Here is a 13,294-nt window from a genome sequence, read left to right on the forward strand (position 1 = left end):
CTCAGCATGTGTTTAGTTATTTTTCTGATCCCATAATTGTTATTTAACAGACAGAAAAGAAGAGAGAGAGATCACAGAGAGACCATAAGGCCTATTCACAGAGTGCAATTTGTAGTAGGTTAGTAGTACTTCTATAGTACTACTAACGTACTACAAAATGTTATTCATAAACCTCCATGAGGAGTTTCCATCCCGGCCTTTCCTTTCTTTTTCTAAGCAAACATCTCCACCGCAAATGAAGTCTCCACACATGTAGGGATGTGTTTTAGTAGTAAATGTGAGATGGACAGAGGGAATACTTACTATAAATAGGAGGGATAAGTGAGGAGAAAGGAGCGGTTTAGGGAGGCATGTGCATCCGCCCAAAAAAGAGTAAGCCCACTTCTATTCACAGACTGCACTTCTAAAATTGTCATGGCCAAAAAGGACCCGAAGTACCTGTAAAGGTGCTCCAGTTCAGAGCTGGAGTAAGTCCAGCACCACACTGGTATTACAGCACCCTCCCATAGAAAATAATTAAGTTAAAGTGTAGGAAGTTGGCTCTCTATATGGTGCACTAAAAAGAAGTACATCATGCAGAAAGTCCAGTGGGTCCCCTATTGGTTTGCCGAGGCAAAAGTAGATAGTACTAATGCTCTAGTCTGTGACAGTGTGTGCAAGCAGTTAGACTTATCAGAGGGTATTCCTAAGCATTTGTTATACTCACAGAGGCAGTAAATGAGACATGCAATCAAAAAATAAGTGTGAGACCAAATTAGAAAAATAACACTTCTTTTTATATTTCAAACCCAAGACGCTCTTCATAAGGTAAGTACATTTTCAAGCATAAATACTTTTTAGTTGCAAAGATAGACAGTGCAATTTCAGAGTTCTTCAATGTTAACCCATGGAAGGAAAACACATTCAACAAACAAGCAATTATTAATGACTTATGGGACCAATCTTGTAGACTGAATGTAAGTACTGGGCAAGGGTCATGACCACACCAACAGGTCAATCCGGGCAGCACTGGGGCAGCCATGTGTAGATTTGCAGTACGCGTCGGATGCCCAATTTATTTAATGGGGGATTGGCTGGGGATCCTGTTTGGGTGATCCACCAAGTGGGCTCAGCTCTTGCGATGGTCGGGGATGTAAGGACACCAGTGGTCCTCCTCTCCATGATGTGGCATGTCTGGGTGCAGAGGCTTTTTGGACCGTCAGGTGTCCGTCACCAGTGGCGGTTGTGGTGGAGGAGGGCCCACAGAGTAGGCTGCAGGCCTGGACTGGGGGACCAGTCTGGGTGAAACAACAAGTGGGCTCAAGTCTCACGAGCCGGGGAGCTATCAGTGTTCCTCTTCTTCTCTGTCCAGGGTGTCCGGGTGCAGATGTACAGTAGACTGTTGGGGTTACCATCACCGGCGGTGGTCATGGTTGCGTGGGGGCCTGCACAAAGAGGCTGCAGGCATCGGTGTGGAGGTCCAAGGTGGGGAAACCCATGATGGACTTGGCTGCTGGAGAAGCTGAGCACCAGGTTGGCACCGTTGTCTCAATTAACATTGGCTGGGAGGCTCGTGTGCAGTGGTGTTGTCCGGCGGCAGTTCTGGCAGTCTGAATTTCTCTTCAGTGGTTCTTTGATGCCTGCAAGGATGCAGGAGAGCAGCTCCACTAGTCCCTGGGAGGTCCTTGTGCTGGGGTGAAGGCTAGTAGTCTTCCCAGGTATGTGAAAGTTTCAGCCACTGTAGGACGAGGCATATTTCTCCCAATTATCGAAGCCCACAGGCAGGCAGACAGGGTTGGCAGTGAGTCTGTCACAGGCCTTCTGTTCCAGCCTTTTGCATCTTTGGAGTGTCCTTCTTCTTTACATCAGCAGGGATCTGGGTTCTAGGGTTCAGGGGTGCCTCCTAAGTACTCAACTTAGGGATGTTAAAGTGAGTGCCAAGGGGCAGCCAATGGGTTGCCCTCCTTTAGGGTGACTATACTATTTCTATGACCACTTTCGCTGGAAAGTGGCCATAACCCTGGCCTAATTCCTTCCAAACCAAGATGGAGGAATTAAAAAAGTAGTGTCCACTTCAGCTTGTCCACCTTAGGGGTAGGACTGGCATGAAGTGGACACACCGCCTAATCTGCCTAATTTTCCCACCTGTTCTGCCACCAAAAGTGGGGTCAGGACAGGGAGGTTGGTCATCTCTGCCATTTTGAGAGATCTGGGTCACATTACAAAGGCAGCCAGGCCTTTGAAGCTTCTGGCCCTGGAATGTCCCTCATGCCTGGAGGAGATGTCAACATCCCCGCCCAGTGCAGACTTTTGTATGTATTGGTAAATCCAACACTGGCATCAGTGTGGGTTCCCAAATATGAGGTGTTTGATACCAAATATCCCTATCCTCAGTAAAGCCATCATGTAGCTGGGGAGCTCGTAGTGACCAGTGTCCAGCACATGTATTTAAAATGGGTTCCCTGGTCACTTACTATGTCTGAGAATTGACAGACATAGCAGGGGCATATCTGCTCATGCAGAAATTCCCTCACATGTAATATAATGCATCCTGTCTTAGGGCTGAAAGGCCTGTTAGGTTAGGGGGTGACTTACATATATTATATGCAGTGCTAGGGCACATGGCACACAGGCTATGTGTCATGTCATGTTTTCACTTTTGTCTTCACCAAGACATGCAGCCTTCAATGGTAGCCTGTTGTGTGCGTGGTGAGGGGTCCCTTAGGGTGGCACAATTCATTCTGCATCCTTTAGGGACCCTCCTTAGTACCCCATGCCCCAGGTACTAGGGGTGCCATTTACTAGGGACTTACAGAGAGTGCTAAAGGTTTTGCTAAAATGCGACTGTGCAGCTTTGGGGAAAGAGACCTGGCTCTTGGGACCTGGTTAGCAGGGACCCTGTACATTTTCAGTTGAAATCACATCAGTACCAGGCACAAAGTGTGGGCTAACCATGCCAAAAAGTATGCTTTCCTAAATATAGACTTAATGTTACATTAAAGCAAAGTATTTAAACGCTGGAGAATTAAAGTGAGATGTAGAAAATAGGTAGACACATAGAGGGATGAGAGACGAGAAATAAAAGAATGAATAATCTTTAGGGGCAGAGTATGGCCCTCATTCTGACCTTGGCGGGCGGCGGAGGCCGCCCGCCAAAGTCCCGCCGTCAGGTTACCGTTCCGCGGTCGAAAGACCGCGGCGATAATTCTGACTTTCCCGCTGGGCTGGCGGGCGGTCGCCTTCAGACCGCCAGCCAGCCCAGCGGGAAAGAGGCTTCCACGATGAAGCCGGCTCGGAATCGAGCCGGCGGAGTGGAAGCTGTGCGACGGGTGCAGTTGCACCCGTCGCGTATTTCACTGTCTGCGCAGCAGACAGTGAAATACATGTAGGGGCCCTCTTACGGGGGCCCCTGCAATGCCCATGCCAGTGGCATGGGCACTGCAGGGGCCCCCAGGGGCCCCGCGACCCCCCCTACCGCCATCCGGATCTCGGCGGTCCGACCGCCGGGATCTGGATGGCGGTAGGGGGGGTCGGAATCCCCGCGGCGGTGCAGCAAGCTGCGCCGCTGCGGAGGATTCAATGGGGCGGCGGTACACTGGCGGGACCCCGCCAGTGGTGCCGGTCGGACCGCGGCTTTACCGCCGCGGTCGGAATCCCCATTGGAGCACCGCCGGCCTGTCGGCGGTGCTCCCGCGGTCCTCCGCCCTGGCGGTCAAAGACCGCCAGGGTCAGAATGACCACCTATATGTATTAAAGGGAGGGAGAGGCAAAGATCTGACTGACATTATGCCATATTGGGTGTTAGAAATTAATATACTACCTTTTTTTCTTTGAATTCTGGTGTTAGTAATTTTGCATTATAAACTTAAATGCACTGCTGAAATCGGATATCTTGAAATCTTTAAGGAAAGAAGATTATAAAAATGACCATGTCTTCCAGCCAATCATCAGGTGTTGGCACTACTGGCCCATTCATCTCTTTGCTGTTATCCTTTTAGCAACGTCAGTGTCAGTGAGATGAAGCATCTGTACACTTTAGATATGTCTGCGGTGCTACCATGGTGTATTAGGTATTTTAGTTTGTATCATTGCTTGTAAAAATTTAAATACAGTGGTCCAGTGTCGCTAAACTATTTTACAATTCCATGCTACGTGTAAGAAACCTGCACAAGTAGCCACATGTACTGAATAAACTATGGTTATAAATCACTGGTCTCAATTTTCCACCAGTATTTTTGCAACTAGAGTGTCTTTTTGTGAACTGACCTATGCATTAATAGGTCTGTTTGCCAATTACCACTTCTGAGTGAGTGCAAATTGACCCACCTCATGAATATTAATGAGGTAGGTCACGATTTGCTTCCCACTAGGAATCACAGCCATCATAGGGATGGTGGCCTACTGGGGTCAGCAGAACACCATTCTGTGAAACTTTTAGATAAAGCAATCTTTTTTAACACAATTATTTTTCATCAAATGAAAATGGGATTCATTCAATGAAAAAAATGAAACATTCAACTTATATTTTTTTTACATTTTTAAAGGAGAAGGGGTCCCTTGGTCTCTCCTTATTGTTTGTGAGTGCATTACCAGTGCACTTCTGTAGTTTGATTTCGGTCCTAAAACATTACCACATACCATTCCGAATCGGTACCTGGAAAGAACATCCTAAACACACCCTTTCTAAATACCGAATAGAAATTGGATCGCAAACCCAAATTGCAATTAAGTAACAAGTTACTGAATTGCAATTGTGGTGCCTGTACACAAGAAAAACATTTTGCAACCACAAATAGCCCGATTATGTGAAAAGGGCAGTTTGCGACCAGAACTGTACTTCATACATCCGGCCCAAGGTTCTTACATCTAGTGCATGCGAGGCTTATATTGAGCTGGAATATTGATATTTTCACTGGTGTGCAGTAGTAATGATGTATATATTTGAAGTGGAATAGTGTGTGGCTGTTGCAAACACAGGTGCAGCAGTATTCCCAATATTTATTGTCTACGGAGTATTGTGGTTCTTGTTCCCACATAGTCCTTGCCGTTGTTAATGCAGTGTCTATTATTAAGTGCCTCTGCCTTTAGAAAGGAAACTAACCTCTTTGTGTCAGTTCTGTCAATAACTTTAATTAGTGCTGTGTATTCTGTGTTTGTCAGGAAAGTTTCCCACACCTTTTTAGTCATCTTGTGGAGTCTGAAGCATGAAGCCAGAGGCGTGTCCTCATATTTCTCATTAAACTCATTTATGGTTACCTCTCTATCCATAAATATTTGTAATGGGTTTCCTCATGGAACCACGAGGTTGCATATTGTGCTTGTGCAGATAAATAGTAGGGCCCAGATTATTCAATGGCTTATGTGTGGTTGCATCACGCAAGTTCTTAAGCCAGATTTACTATGCCACACAGAGACACCTTGCATGGCTCTGCTTCCCACTCTTACCTCCAATCACTTCATGCTTGATGCTCCTGGGTAGGGGAAGCAAGGGCAAGAAGTGAAAGCTACAAATTATAAATATACCTCTCAAAGCCTAAGAGCCCTGTCATCTCCCTGTTCCTGCCACTCCTTTCATGACCCCCTGAGATCAAAGGAATCAAAGGCAGTTCCTGGAATAGCTGATGGACAGCCTAATGTAGCAGTTAGTGAGCCAGCTCCCCTTAATTTACATCCATAGACCTAGCCCAAAGAAGCCAGGGAACCTGCCACTGCAGAGTAAACGCCCATTGAGTCATCTACATATCACATTACAAGGCTGCAATGCCATTGGTATTATCTCTATAATTGTCAGCTCTACTTTCCATGAGATATGTGAGCATTTTTTTGCTGCACACAATTAGTTAGTTAGTGTTATCATATATTATATTTAATATGTATTTGCCTTCCATTGTAAATTTTATGATGTTTGCCTGATAGGTTGAATGAAGAATAATTGCTCTTCTTCCTCATTCATAGGCAAAGGCCTCGTTTCAGTAATTTCGGATTTTGTATTTTAATTTACTTCCCAAGCAAGGGCAATCCATTCCATTTGACATTCCATGCCCCCACCCAGCAGTTGTACAATTATTCCAAACAACCCATCAGTTCTTTTCCACACACTGCTACGGGTTCTACGTGTTATTCCACCCAGAGTGGGTAAAATCTCTTTACCTTAGCATTTGCCCAAATATCTTCCAACCATGTGGGTTTTCGATGTCTCTCCTGCTATCACGTGGCCTACATTCTCTACAAGGCCCATCTACAATTTGCCTACGTTTGATCCATTTAAATATCACTAGCCCACAATCAGGCATGTCAAACGTTTTTGTTGGGCCCGAGTCAAACATGTCATGGCGTTCCTCACATAGCACAAGTTCCTTTTCCAAGTTAAAACAAATGTCTTCCAGGAAATTAGGCAAATGCAAGCTCCAGCAGCTGGTGTTACATAGGACTGTTCGCTACCTTATTAAAAAACTAAGCAGGCTTGATTTAAAATCTGCAAGTCAATTTTGAAGCAGGGATGTGAAAAATGAGCAGGGAATAATGTCTCCATGCCTCCTGGTTTCTTTTTTTCTTTTTTCTTTTTATTCGATTTTTGCATATACAACAACTACAAACAAACTTCATGAGGTACAATGGAGAAATTGTTGATATATGCCCGTTGACCTGTGGCCCCATTACATGCATTTACTTGTCAATAAAAAATGTTACTCAGATATCAGTGGAAATATCATTATCACTGCAGCTAGTGGCTCGGACCTGGATATCGCAGGCCTATCATGCGGGTCCCTCTTGAGGTGTGGTAGTATGCTAGATAGGGGTCCTGTAACATAACTTTAGGTATTGTATGTGAGGTTTGCGGTTCTCATTTGTGCATTCTAGCTTATCCTTCCATCGACAAGGTGGCGGTGAGTGTCGTGGCAGTGGGGGATTTGGGTATATTGTGTGTGTATAAGTATGTCCGGAAGGGACCTCAAATTCCTTGGGTCGGGAGCTTTGTGGCATTAAATCCCAGTATGTGTCCAGTTGCTCCTGGCAATACGCCACATCACGTATTCAGGCAGTCACTGTGGGAGCGGGGTGCTTCCCCAATGCATGGCCACTCATCCCTTTGCCAGCAGAAGTAGCTTGGCAATTAGGCGTCTCATCTCATCTGGTACTTCTTTAACGTGTTCCAGCATTGCCACCAGTGGTGTCTGGGAGGGTCTGTGTCCTGTCATTTCTTGCATGACTTTATACACCTCCTCCCAAAAAGACAGATTACGAGGACATAGCCAAGGTAGTTGTATAAAAGCGGCTCTTGCATCTGGAATTAGACCAATTTTGAAAAGGTGTAAGGGGTGTCTGTAAAGATGATGCAGAAAATTGAAGTGGATGAGGCGGAGTCTGTAGTTGGGGGACAGATGTTTGAATTGGTTGCAGCAGTAGCCCCACTGTTCATCTGTGAGTGTAATAGAGAGGTCCTCGTCCCATCCGATCCTGGCTTTGGAGGTCAAGAGCGTAGCAGAAGCTTGGGTGGATGTGTAGAGGCGTGTAATCAGTTGTTTAGGTGATGTGAACCTGAGCACCATCTCTAGGGATATCATAGTTGGCGGGCTGTCGGAAAAGTGGGGTGCAGGGTACGACATGCTGCTCGAAGTTGGTAATATGTCAGTGTGGCCAATGGGGTGTTGCTTGTTCCCTCCCCCTCTGGTAGTTGTGTGATAAAATGGCCGCTGGGATATAAATCTGAAAATTGTGAGACATTGCGCTTGAGTGCGTCACTTTAGCAGCTGGTTCCTGAAGGGGCAAGAGCATAGGGTTATCAAACAAGAATATAGATGGCGCATACATCTGGGATAGTCCGGTGTGTTTGCGCAGCCCTTCCCATGCCCAGCGGACACAGGCAAACCATATTAGCTCTGGACTTCTTGTAGGGGCTGAACATTGCCGTCTCAAGAGGGCATGGGGCAGCTCTATCCGCCTTGATGGAGGAATGTGGTTGAAACGGGTGGGATGTACCCAAAAATGCAGGTATTGAGCTTGAGCGCTGTATGTATATAAGGTCATGTCGGGAGCGATCCTCCCCTATCTAGTGGTAAAGTAAGGAGTTCCCAGGATGCCCCAGGTTATTTGCCTGTCCAGACCAGGGTGCTTAGGTTTGATTTTAAGCATTTAAAGAAAGCGGCCGTCAAAGGTACAGGGATATTAATGACGAGATACAGGAATTTGGGGAGGACCACCATTTTTGCTATTGAAATATGGCTCGTTAGGGACAGGGGCAGGCGAGTCCATAGTGATATTCTGTCCTCCAACCAGGTCATAGCCCTTCTGTAGTTTGCCTGCCATACTGTGTCTATATTGTGGCTTAGCCATATGCCAAGATACCTTACTGGCTCTTTGGCCCACTGAAAGGTGAATTCAGATGGAAAACGTTGAGTCTTGTCTGTGAGAGGGAATAACGTTGATATTCCCCAATTTATCTGGATTCCCCAATAGCAACCAAATCTGATCACCTTCTGTATCACTGGGTCTAGATTGTTTTTTGGATTGCAGGAGTAAAGCACCACATCGTCAGCATACATGGATACCACCAAGGCTCTTATGGTGAGTGATGCCTCTGTGGGCATGGTGCTGCCCAAGACGTGCAGGTAGTGGTTCCATCGCAATAGGGAATAGAAGGGGTGACAGCGGACATCCCTGTCTCATCCCTCGAGTTATTGGGAAGGGATCTGATACGAAACCGTTCGTGTGCACTGGGGCCAGTGGATTGGTGTACAATAGACAAATCTGTTTTATGAATAGTGGGCTAAGGCCAATTCTGGACAGAAGGGGGAAGAGGTAGGACCACTCCAATGTATCAAACACCTTGGTGGCGTACAGCAGGGCCGCAGTAGCCTGTACATAGGGAGCGAGATGATGCATGATGGCAAACATTGTGCGGAGGTTATGGGAGGTGGAACAGCTCGGTATAAAGCCGGCCTGGTCTGTCCTGATTAGTTTTGGTATGAGAGTTAGTAATTGGTTGGCTAGTATCTTGGCATATATTTTATTGTCAACGTTAATTAGGGATAATGGTTAGTTTGAGTCACATTGTGAAGCTGGCTTGCCCCACTTGAGCAAGTTGGCTATCATGGCCTCCCATAGCGAGGCAGGGAGGCAACCTGTTTGTACGATTGCTGATGCATGGCGAGGAGGTGTGGGGTCAGAAGGGGAGCAAATTCTTTGTAGAATTAAATGGTAAGGCCATCCCCACCCGGCTCTTTGTCGCATGGGAGGTCCGCTATCACCCGCGCAGTTGCTTCAGTTGTAATGGGAGCCTCCAGGTAGGCACGATGGGCATGGTCCAGTCACACCAGTGTCTAGGTATTCTGTGAGATCCAGGCCAACCAGCACAGGGGTCCCCTGATACAGTTTAGCATAGAATGATGAAAAGACCTGTGCCACCTCTGGTGGTTTCTAAGTTGTCATCAGAATCCAAGATCTCAGGGATATGAGGGGAGGTTGGGTTGGGGCATAACAATCTTGCTAGTGTTCTACCTGGTCGGTCGCCTTCTATGTGCTTGAGCATCCCTGTGCAAGTAATGAGTTTCCCGGATTGCTTCCTCCTGTAATTCTTTTAATTTGGTGTTAATTTCTGCCAGAAGGGCTGCATTTTTTAGCTTTAAATAGCGTGTTTCTAGAGCGTGAATCTCACATTCAAGATTAGCCAGCAACGTACATATAGATTTCAAAACACCTGCCTGATGTGCTAAACATGTGCCTCGTATGCGCACCTTGAAGGCCTCCCACAGCGTGGAGAGTAAGTCAACAGTGTTTGCGTTACGGGCAAAAAACTGTACTATCCCCTTATGAATCTCTTTGTGGAATACGGCGTCACATAATCCACCCAGTGGTAGGCATCAGGAGAAGGGCCATGGTGTGGATTGAAGGAGCTGAAGCTCAAGTAGGACCAGTACTTAGTCCGATAGGGTATGGGCGTAGTGAGTGACTCCAACCAACCACGACCCCACCTCATGGGACACCACCTAAAAATCTATTTGGGACCACGTTCTGTGGTATGTGGAGATGCATGTTCCTTCAAGTGCGTGTGGATGTGTCAGCCTCTAGACATCCTATAGTGAATTGTTTGTCATGATCGTATTGAGCATTTTTGATGCACGAGGATGGAGCTCCCAGGAAGCTCCCGATCTATCACAACGGTCCTCCAAAACGGTATTGAAGTCACCACCCCATATGAGATTCCACATACCTAACCCCTGTATCCTGGACCACAGGTTTGTCTGTATTTAGTCTATATACGGCAGCCAGTGTGACTGAGCGCCCACCCAATGAAGTGCATATCAGCCCTCAGGGTCAAGCACTTCACTACTCACTTGCCATGCAAGATCCCTACGTAGAAGTATTGCATCCCCCCTGGTGTAATTTGAGTATGTGGATAAGAAAACAGTATCCCAGTCTCTGGTTCGTAGGCGGGGGACTATGGGTCAGTCAAGTGTGTTTCTTGTAGTAAACAGATGTCAATTTTGTGTCTATTGAGATAAGAGTATACAAGGCGTGCCTTTCTGGTATCATTAAGTCAGCGTACATTCCTGGTTAAGCACTTTAGGGTGGTCATATAGGTGAGGTCTGTACTATCTGAGGGATCTGTGGTCCACAAGACACATAGGCCCTCATTCTGACCTTGGCGGGCGGCGGAGGCCGCCCGCCAAAGTCCCGCCGTCAGATTACCGTTCCGCGGTCGAAAGACCGCGGCGGTAATTCTGACTTTCCCGCTGGGCTGGCGGGCGGTCGCCTTCAGACCGCCCGCCAGCCCAGCGGGAAAGAGGCTTCCACGATGAAGCCGGCTCGGAATCGAGCCGGCGGAGTGGAAGCTGTGCGACGGGTGCAGTTGCACCCGTCGCGTATTTCACTGTCTGCGCAGCAGACAGTGAAATACATGTAGGGGCCCTCTTACGGGGGCCCCTGCAATGCCCATGCCAGTGGCATGGGCACTGCAGGGGCCCCCAGGGGCCCCGCGACCCCCCCTACCGCCATCCGGATCATGGCGGTCCGACCGCCGGGATCTGGATGGCGGTAGGGGGGGTCGGAATCCCCGCGGCGGTGCAGCAAGCTGCGCCGCTGTGGAGGATTCAATGGGGCGGCGGTACACTGGCGGGAGCCCGCCAGTGGTGCCGGTCCGACCGCGGCTTTACCGCCGCGGTCGGAATCCCCATTGGAGCACCGCCGGCCTGTCGGCGGTGCTCCCGCGGTCCTCCGCCCTGGCGGTCAAAGACTGGTCTCAGGCCAGTCTCAGGATCATGTCTCTGTCCCGATAATTCAGTAGTTTGACGATTATCGGGCGGGAGGGCGCCCCGGGTGGTGGTTGAGGGCCCATCGATAGGTGAGCTCATTCACCAGTAAACACTGGTGATAGGTCTGTGCCAAACAGGCTGTGCAGCAGCTTCTTGACAAAGTCTTCCATTTTAGATATTTGGGTGGACTCAGGGACTCCTGTGATGCAAATGTTGTTGCGTCGTGATCTAGCCTCCAAATCTTCGTTTTTGCCTTAATGATGTCTAGTATCTTGTCCATTTTTAAAAGGTGCTCCCTTGAATCGGATTGTTGTTCGTCAATATCAGATATATGATTTTCCAGTTGATCCAACCTAGATTCATGAGTGTCCACATGTTGCTTGACCTGGTCTATGCGTGCAGTGAGAAGGTCCAGCTTGCTGTCAATTGTCCTTAGTTTTTTTTTCACATCCATGAATATTCCTTTAAGATCCAGCTCGCCAGAGACTTCTTCCGTCTGAGGGTTCATAGTTGCGCCATGGAACCTCTCACCTTCATAATTTTGTTGCGTTTTTTGCCCTCAAAGGTGAGCTTTTCCTGCTTGGCATCCGTTTTCTCCATGATTTCAGCCAGCTAGATCCGTTAGCATGCACCCGGTGTCACAGTTTACCTCGGCTCACAACTTTATGGGGGTCGCTGCACTCATCAGGTACATGCACAAGTCTTAGGGCCCAAATGTCACAGTCGCGCAGGCCTTGCCACACCCCGTCATCAGGGGCATGGGGCATGAGCAGGCCCACATAGCTTCCTCTAACAGCGGGCAATCCAGACGGGCGATAGGTCGAGTTTGTCTCTGGGCGGCTTTCCAACTGCCCCCAGCCTGAGGTCACTTCATGAAGCAATCCGTCGGGGCACCACGCAGCACAGAAGTACCCAGGCTCTCCCCCGGGCGCGGCAGGGGTCAGCATCGCAGTTCTAAGTAGGGGTGGGCCAACAACAACAACCACCCAGTGTCTGTCTGGCCCTGATTTCAGGGGCCTGGACCCCCGCCCCGGCACCTACTGGACCACGCCGCCTCTGTTCGGGCACCTCAATGCCGCCGGGCACTTGCCCATCATACGCCGCCGGCATAGGTTCTGGTGTGATGATGTATTAATCTTCATCTCGCTGCTGACCTCCTTATATTCTTACGCTTCTTCAATGGAGAAGCGTCGCCCTGCTTCGGGGAGCCGCCTCGGCCTTATCCTGTGTGAGGCAATGCGTTGCATGCTACTCCGTCGTCCTAGAGCCCAACCAGGCCGTTGCCAGCCCAAGTGCTGCAGTCCCGGATGGTCAGCAGGCCTCTACGCCTCCTCACATTGTCTGCAATGGCCTCCATGCACTGTGCCCCACCCTCTACAGAGCAGCCATCTTGCGCCTGGCTAGACCACACCCCTCATACCTCCTGGTTTCTGATAGCCCCAAGCATATCTCTGCAATCACATATTGTATCTACCTTCAAAGCGGGTAGCATTCAGTTGTTTCAATGGGTGCAAGGATGACTTATTGAAATTGTTGAATGTAGAGTGACATTGGCTTGGTTCTTGGCTAGTTAAATGTTTTTAATGAAGTGTCCTTCTTTGGGGTGTAATACTGCTTCAGCAACAATTCACACACAAGCTGTGTGCAACACCCATACAAAGAAAAAAGAGTTGTTACATATTTGAACTACCAAAAAGTTTGGACCGATCAAGAGGTAAGGAATCACCCAGGTGTTGAAGAAATAATAATTTACAGTTCAGTACTCTTCCAACCGAAGTGCCAAAAATTCAGGGGTACACTATTTGTATGAACAGCAGTAAGTGTTTTGCTATAATTAATCTTAAATTAGCCTTTGCCATAAAAAAGTTTATATATTTCACATTTGATGACAAAACTGGCATTACTATTAATAAGCATGTAACAGTGTTCAAACACATTGAATTACGTGTTAGGTTAAAAACTAAGGCCCTCATTCTGACCTTGGCGGGTGGCGGAGGCCGCCCGCCAAAGTCCCGCCGTCAGGTTATCGTTCCGCGGTCGAAAGACCGCGGCGGTAATTCTGA

This window comes from Pleurodeles waltl, chromosome 1_1, assembly GCF_031143425.1.
Source record: "Pleurodeles waltl isolate 20211129_DDA chromosome 1_1, aPleWal1.hap1.20221129, whole genome shotgun sequence".
Classification (NCBI taxonomy): Eukaryota; Metazoa; Chordata; class Amphibia; order Caudata; family Salamandridae; genus Pleurodeles; species Pleurodeles waltl.